Source organism: Sardina pilchardus, chromosome 14 (assembly GCF_963854185.1).
Source record: "Sardina pilchardus chromosome 14, fSarPil1.1, whole genome shotgun sequence".
In the NCBI taxonomy this organism is placed as follows: Eukaryota; Metazoa; Chordata; class Actinopteri; order Clupeiformes; family Clupeidae; genus Sardina; species Sardina pilchardus.
In genome coordinates, this window is record NC_085007.1 from 22,417,658 (window position 1) to 22,426,635 (window position 8,978).

An 8,978-nucleotide genomic window follows, 5' to 3' on the forward strand; every position below is an offset into this window, starting at 1 on the left:
GGGAAGTCTTTAAAGCACTCTAGAATTTGAGTGTTTTAGTCTATGTATGTTTGGTGGAGTGACAGTGGCAGACTGTTTTGTGAGAGCTGTGTGTGTGTGCATGTGTGTGTGTGTGTGTGTGTGTGTGTGTGTGTGTGTGTGTGTCTGTGTGTGTGTGTCTGTGTGTGTGTTTTCATGTGTGCACGCAGGGGTCATCGGGAGCCTGGCATCGCCAGCGTTTGAAGTAAGTCCTGCTGCTCATCAGTGTGAAACGAGGAGCTCACCTCCACTGGGCAGCCCACAGTCAGTCCTCGCTTCCTCCCCAGCACCCCCCTCCCCAAAACACACACACACCCACTGATTGTCTGACTGTTGCCTCAGGGACTGCTTTACTGTGGTTACAGGATGCGCCACACACACACTCACACACTCACACACACACACACACACACACACACACACACACACAGAGACACACACACACACACACACACACACACACACACACAGCACACACACACACACACACACACACACACACACACACACACACACAGAGCACCCGAGAGAGTCAGGCAGGCCTGGGCTTTAATGGGGCCTCAGCTCTAGACTTAAAGGTCTGCCCATTCACTGCTCACCCCTCTGCTTGTTTACAATCTCCTCTCCCTATATTTGGTTTGATTTGGAGGCATGTCGAGCCTTGTTTTCATTCCCCGCCGCACCTGCATGTTCCTGGCGCATTCACTCCTGCTGGTCCAGGGCCTTTAATGGGCCCAGCCAGAGATGCAATTCATGTTTGTGTTTTGGCTGGCTGGGATACATGTTTTCCTTGGGTAATTTTGGAGGTATCACTATCTATTTAAAAGTATACAATATTTTTATATTGCTGTGTGCAGGCTTTATATTTTGTTTTTAATCGGTCACAGTCAGGGCGCCTGGGTACACCTATCTGCTCTCATAAGACTAAGTATGCTAATGTGTTCGCTTCGCTTCTCTCCTAAGGGGGGTATGTTTTACTGTGTTTTTTTTTTTGCCATTGTTTGTCTGTTTGTCAGCAGGGTTACGCAAAGACTAGCAGCCCAATTTCCATGAAACTTGGTGGTAAGGTGTGGATTGGGCCAAGAAAAAAACATTACATTTTGGTGCAGATGTGGACTGGGCTGTTGCAGGAATAGTTTTTTCCACTTTCTTTTTAACATTATGAGATTGCAAGAGCATTTTGCCTTGGCAGTTGCAACTCTCAAAGCAATTCTCTAGGCATGCCCTACATAATACAAAATATCTCATTCCAGTAGTGCACTGAACACTGAGTTAGGCACATATTATGGAGGATCCATCAGCATAGATGCATTGTGCTCAGTTAGATTGTTAGTCATTGTGACTGTGAGCAAGTCTGCAACTGCCAGCGCTGAGCGGCAGGGTGCATTGGTACCATGATGCGTTTGTGCCACTGCCTTCAGCATTCGGTGGACCTTGAATGGCATAAACAGCAGCTGCTTTGTGCCCGAGTTGACCCCGGTCCCCAGGAAGGAAATGGGTTGCGCCAGGGCGAGCCGTCTCTTGTCTCAGTTAATAGTGATGCCCAGCGCTGACAAAAGGTGCCACTTTCAAGCGCTAAATACATGCAGGGCAAGGGGGCCGTCTGAACGGGAGGAGTTTTGAATTGATATGTAATGTTTTCAAGGTGCACATAGTTTACGCTTCAACAGAATAACTAGCTGGAGAGACCAATGCTGCAGAGACATACAAAGGATTGAAATACCAAGCCTCAAGGGTGAAAAGAGCAAAATAAACTAGACGTGTTTTGAATGAAATTGTACAGCAGTATCAGTTTGAACTATGGCATACAGGAGGCCATAGCATACACTTTAAACTTTATACTTTATCCCAACATCTAACTCCAATTTACTGACCTCTATCTCATCCAAGTATCACTTTTTAATCCACAATTTTATGCTTTGACCATGGCAATAACCCATATGACCCCATCTTTAATGAGGAGAGAAAATGTGCATTCCTATTAGCAAGTGAACATACATGTATGTACAGTAGGCCTACGGTATGTATAAGATATGTACATCCTAAAAGGGAAAGATGTTGAAAGTGGGGTGGGGGTAATATGGGGTGGTTTGACACTAAAATCAGGAAGAGAGTAAAAGTTTTATTAATAACTGCCCATATGCAATACTGTTTGTGGGACCATTTTGCAAGTATACAGAATTCCTGCTCCACCTTCAGTGTAATTAACTACAAAACAATGTTGCAGTGAAAGTTATACTAAGCCTACAATTTTGCAAACTTGGTTTTCATAAGATTGTGGTTGGTGCAGTTGTAGGGCTTTCAGGTATGCAGGCAAACATAAATCAACGCTTGCATTTCCATTTGTTTGCAGTTCTGAGTTCACCCCCAGATGTCCTATTTTAACAGGTCGCTGCACAGAATTCAGCAGCGCATCTTTAAATAACTTCCTCCCTCTCTTCCTGTCCTTTCCCCTCCAGACACTGACCTATAAGTGCTTGGAACAGGTGACCACAGTATCTCGGCCACCACGTTCCAGCCCTATCCAGCTGGTCTATCGCTCAGGCCACTCTCTGAAGGAGAGCGTGTGTAAGACGTGAAGGAGACTGGTGTGTGCTGGTGTGTCGTCCTCGCCGAGCTCGTGTAGGGCCAGCAGGTTGCGCAGATGCCAGTGCTCCACTTCCGACGCCAGCCAATCGGGAAGTGGCGCGGCGCAATCCCAGAGGCCTCGGCGGTTAAAGCGGGAGGATGCCGAGCGCCGGGGCTGATGCAGACAAACTGAGGAGGTTAGCGCCCCAAACGGCACTAATGCCTACACTTACAGCACAGCCAGGAGCTGGAGGCTCAAAGCAGCCAGCCAGGTCCCAGCGCAGGGCTGCAAGTGTGCAATGTCCTGCAAATAAACACACACACACACTCACACACGTAAAAATGCCTCACATTTTCTCTCTGCTGTCTCAGTGCTGTCCTTCTACCCCTAACACACACACACACACACACACACATACACGTAGTGTGTCTGTTAATACACACAAGTACACATGTAGTGTGTCTGTTTCTGTTATTACACACAAGTACACACCGATACACACAGTCTTTTTGGGACTCTCTCCCAGACTCACTCACACACACACACACACACACACACACACACACACACATACACACACACAGCCTTCTGGGACACATACAGAGGATTTAGCTTGATTCCCGCTGTCCCCTTCTTCTCTTTGTCTGGCTCGCAAAAATCACGGCAGATCAAAGTTTTCCCCTCGGTCAAGAGTCCCTGTCTCAGGCTGCGCCTCCCTCTCTGCCACGGGAATCAACCCCTGCTGTGTACCAAAGATCAGAATAACTCCCTGGCCATATTTGCCTTTTCCTCCATGTTTGCATGTGTGAGTGAGTGAGGGCGTGATGGCGTGATGAAAGAGGAAGTGAAGGAGAAGAGAAGGGTGGAGGAAGAGAGGGAGGGAGGGAGGGCTTTCAATAGGCAAATGCTCCCACAATAATAGATCCATCTATCCTTTGTTTATTTAAACTGGTGGTTGTGTGTGTGTGTGTGTGTGTGTGTGTGTGTGTGTGTGTGTGTGTGTGTTTTCAATGCAGATTTATGTGTCTGTGTGTGTGTGTGTGTGTGCGTCTGAGTTTATTGCGATGCCTTTTCTGTTTGTGTGATGTCTGCATGAGGCAGGCCGGTAAAGGCAGTGGGGTTGCTGAAGCCACCTGGGGTTGATTGATTGGTTCCTCATCGTGTGTTGGAGTGGATGCAGGGGACCAGAGATTTATTAGGGGTGAGGGGAGGAAGAGGAGTGTGCATATGTTAATATGGCAGCTGAATGAGAAGGTGTGTGTGTGTGTGTGTGTGTGTGTGTGTGTGTGTGTGTGTGTGTGTGTGTGTGTGTGTGTGTGTGTGTGTGTGTGTGTGTGTGTGTGTGTGTGTGTGTGTGTGTGCTTGTTGAAATAAGCGTGCATGTTAATTCACTGGCTGAACGATGATCAAAGACTGGAACAAGCAGTGGCCCACTGTCAGCCTCAGGGCAAAAACAACAGCAGAATAAACGAGTGAGTGTGTGTTTATCAGGCCGAGGGAGTGAGATGGAGAGAGTGAAAGGGAGGTAAACGCTACAAAACTCAGTACCACTTGGTGGTGGAGGAGCTACAGTAGACCTCTGAAGAGTGTTTGGACAGGTTAAGAGTTAGACCAGGTTTTGGGAGTTGAATTAATTTAGTTTTGTTGGATGGCATGTTGCCAAGATCCTTTCAATTTGGGTATCTCAGTGTACAGTAGTTTTCATTATTTCAATAATTGAGCAGTTCAAATGATTTTTACCTTCTCTAATGGAAAATACAAACAGTCTAAAACTAGCCTCATTCAGCCAAACAAACATCTGAAAATAATAGTCCAATCCTTGTTTTCATTGCTTCAATTATGGCACTAATCAGTGCTTCCTGAAAGCCTCCTCAGGATGTCCACAGTACTGACTGTAGTTCTGAGAAGACGAGTGCTCTCGGGGGATACTGGCAATAACCAGCACTTTCAGACAGGCACCAGGGACCCGGCACTCTATCTGGGCTGGGGAGAGCTTGACGGTGTGTGTGCTGTTGTTGATCAATCCGGCTCAGTCAGTTCACATTCTCATTGTGTTGCGGGCACGGTGAGCCGCTTTGATATCGACTGATGTGAATTTCAAAGCTGAGGGGAATGCATTCACCGCGTGTGTGCGCGCACTCACACACACACTTGGGCACGGACACACACTGTGCGAGCCTGATTAATTTTTTATGTCTTTATGCACGCACAACCTCTGGCATTCTAACATCACACACACACACCCATACACTCACACCTGCATGTCCCAGGAGTGATATCACCCAGGGTTCCGTTGTCCCATGGGGAGTTGACACACTTTACTGAAGTCTGACTGGAGCCCTCCCAGTCAGTTATGACTTGTTTTGGTCTTTAGAGCCAATGAAATGACAGATCGCTAGTTGCTGTTTGTGTTTTGTGCCAATTATAAACGATATTGTTGGTCTCAGCCAGGCAAATAAATTGTGCAGAAGCTAAAGCGTATAGCAGGTCCATTGCCCAAAGTTGAAATCTTAGTTGATTCTCCAGACATGTTTTCCACTGAAATATTTAAGAACATAATTAAGTAATACCCACTGTGTAAAGATGTGTTTTAAAAGCCTGTGTTAGTAGCAACAGGAGTCAACAGTAGTTTCCATCTCTGTGAAATACCACTACTGTTGCCTTTGTGGGAGGAACAAAATTACTGTCATTTAATTATGCAAGCATCTTTTTAATGTTTTGTTTAGTTCCTTTTTCATAATTAATTTGAGAAAACAGTTTCTATTTCCCTCCAATTTAAGCAATTGAAATCATTTTTGCTTGTTTATTTCACCCCCTCAGCTTGGCATCTTTTAACATTTTGCACGTTTTAAGATGAGTGACTGCTGGTGATTGCTGTTGTTTAATCTAGTAATAGATGCTCATCCCCTCAGGCTAGCAGCTCGCTGTGCTTATCGGGTTATTTATATATTATTCCAATTTATCTGCATAAATGCCATGGACGTCCGCCAGGAATTTGCCTCTCTCTCTCTCTCCTTCTTCACTTGACTCAGTAGGAAATCATTCATTGTGCCAGTCACATCCAGTCTGTCTCCCCCTGTGCCGGGCATAGGTCTACCAGTGGGATGCCAGCGCCCAGGTTTGCATGGTGGCATGACTGGCAGCTAATGGAACATGACAGATCATCTGACAGGATGATTGACACATCACATAAAGACAGCTGAGTGGTGGTACCACGGCTTCATTAAGGCGTGATGGAAGAGCGGGTGGTGAGAGTGACTGACTGGGCTCCCCACCGCTCTCTACTTCGATCCACTGGAGTCCATTTTGGGTTTTCATCTTCAGGCTGTCGTTACTGATGGTTACTTTAACTGACTGCCAATAACATTGGGCTCCTTTGGAATTTTGCACCTATTTGCTGAGTAGGCCTAGATACTTACTTGGAATACATACAGTTTAGCAGTTATTTTCCATGTCTACAGTAGATATGGATATTTGAGCCTTCTCAGAAATGTTGTTTAAAAAGCTATACACACACACATACAGTATAATTTAGACTTCGAGGCACAGATTAGAAAAATGACAAGAGATATGTCAGTGACAGGGAACATTCATTAATGAGCCTGCTCCCAGCTAATTCAGTGGATGTGATAGAGACAACCAAGATTTACAAGGGATATTTGCTGGGAAGTTTGCATTTTATAAGAGAGAGGCAGGCACATCATGGTTTTTCACCCAAGGAAAGAGCCCTTTGGCATGATGGACAATCATTGGACAAGTCAGAGTTGATTGTTTATTTATTTTTTTCTTGTTCAGGCATGCCTCTACTTGCCAATACTCATGTTATCTCATACAGGACTTTAGATAAAATGCCTACAAAAATGTTTGTAAATATGTGCTAGCAGTCTATTCACCTATTTCTAATCTACCTTAGGCCATATCTTTGGTCAAAGTGGGGATACCAATGTAAAGATGGAATTAGCCTTTTTGGGAACACAAATTTAGTCGCGGCCGACAGATGCACAGTTCGGTCATTAATTCATTCATGGGCTGCTCTTCTCTCGCGCTTCCCGCCTTCCCACAGCTGGCCTCCAGTTAGGCGATGCAAATTTTTTTCGCCAAATGAAAAGAACGGATGAGTATCAGCATGGCTGAGTAATTGCGCCTGATAAAAAATGCATGCGGGTGGCACCGGAGGAGAACTATGCCTTGGTGAGGTTATCTCTCATTACCGCGCTGTGATAGAGTGCTGGGCTGCCTGTTCGCCCTGGCCACTGCCATGTGTTGGGCTTTGATCTAATCGACTCTGCTACATGGCACATGCGTTAGCATACCATACTCATGTCATAGGCCTAGCGTACGAGTAGAAACCTCTGACAGCTGCGCTAGCTCTCCCTCAACCAGCCACAGAGGACTGCTGCCGCTCTGGCTGGTGTGTCAAAGACCGTTTTAACATAGGCTATTTGAGGCAGATACACAATTTAAATATTCCACATTGGGCGCAGTTGGAAGTAATGCACGTGTTGTCAGATATTCCACAAACATTCCGAAAAATGTTTTGCCCATTTCAGTCGCTTAAGCTTCGTTTATGTCAGGTGTTCTATCCATTTCTAAAGATAGCCACTCAGAGGCAAAAAGACCAACACGTTCCCATCTAAACAGCATCTCAGTAGCCTTCTTGAGAATGTAATGTTCCCTGTCATAAGGCGGTAGAGGTTACTAGACAGGCCTATATAAAGTGACAGTGACAGAATGCGCATTGCTCGGATCTTTCCATTTCTCTGTCTAGACCGTGCGCCGCCGTTATTCTCGCCTCTCCTCCTCTCCCTTCTCCCCTTTTCATGTTAGAACAAATGCTTGTATACAGCCATGGAAAACAGCTGTTCAGAGGCACCCGTCGACCGGGTGACAAAAGCGGTATGCATGGGTAATGAGGATGAGATGCGGTTGTTGTCTTCGCAGCTCGGCAGGACGCCTCACTCTGCAAAACAAATAAAGAAAAACAAAACGAAACGCAAACCGCTTTGGAGAGTAGCGTGGCAAAGTTTAATTTGCGCAGTAATTATGTTTAGGCTGCCTCGGCAGAATAGTGAGAATGGCTGTTCGAGAAAGGCGAAGAAGAAGAAGGAGAACGAGAGGGGTTGAGGAGGGTGAGGTTTTTTTGCCAAAGATATAGCTAAACGAGGTCAGAGAGAAGAGGTCCCTGTTATCCCTGTCTGGTCTCACTATAGCAGAGTAGGCCTACCTGGCAAAAGAATACAGAATTGCCCTACCTCTAAAAGCTTACCACAGCAGTAGTTGAAAATAATGCAGTAGGTAGCGAAAGTGCATAAATATCTCCGCCTGGTCACTGAATCATCTGGATGGGATGCATCCATTATACTTTGGTTATGAGTTGTTTTCAGCTGTTAAGTGTATACCTCATATCTTGGTTGTGTGCTGGTGGTATCAGTTGGGAGCCTAATATTACAATACCACAAAGTCAAAAGATTTTCCTTCCTTCCATAACTGATCCTTCTTGAAAGCACCCATTAAAGTCATTGTGTGTGTGTGTGTGTGTGTGTGTGTGTGTGTGTGTGTGTGTGTGTGTGTGTGTGTGTGTGTCTGTGTGTGTGTGTGTGTGTGTGTGTGTGTGTGTGTGTGTGTGTGTGTGTGTGTCTGTGTGTGTGTCTGTGTGTGTGTGTTTCTCATGTGTTCAAAGGGGATCACTGATAGGGCTTGATTGCCAGGTCATGATAAGACTGAAGTTCAAATCCTGTGTGTTTGTGTGTGTGTGTGTGTGTGTGTGTGTGTGTGTGTGTGTGTGTGTGTGTGTGTGTGTGTGTGTGTGTGTGTGTGTGTGTGTGTGTGTGTGTGTGTGTGTGCGCGCGCACGCCAGCCAATGGTGGGTGTCCTGAGGGAGTCCCATGCATGACATGGCTTAAATAATAGAAAAAACAGACACATAATGATTAGCTTATTAGTGCCAGGGTGACTAATTAGCTAATTGTATTGTCAAAGGAGAGAAGGGAGGAGGCAGGAGGATCAGAGGGGGGTCTCACAGTCAGGGTAGGAGAGGTCTCACTTCACAGGGGATGTTGTAGGCTCTCTCTGTGTGTGTGTGTGTGCTCGTGTCTGTGTGTGTCTGTGTGGCTATGGCTGTCTCTCACAGCAGGTGATTGGATGTGTATATGAATGATGTGTGGCTTTGTTTTTTGTGGATATGTATGATGCTATTGACGGTGTGCGTGAGCCTGTGTGTGTCTGTGTGTATATGTGTGTGTGTGTGTGTGTGTGTGTGTGTGTGTGTGTGTGTGTGTGTGTGTGTGTGTGTGTGTATGACTGTATGTGTATTGGATGCTTCCAGTGCCCAACCTGTTGAGAGGTGACTCCCTCATGGCTATTGCGGTGCCTGCTGTTTTGCTCCCTATGA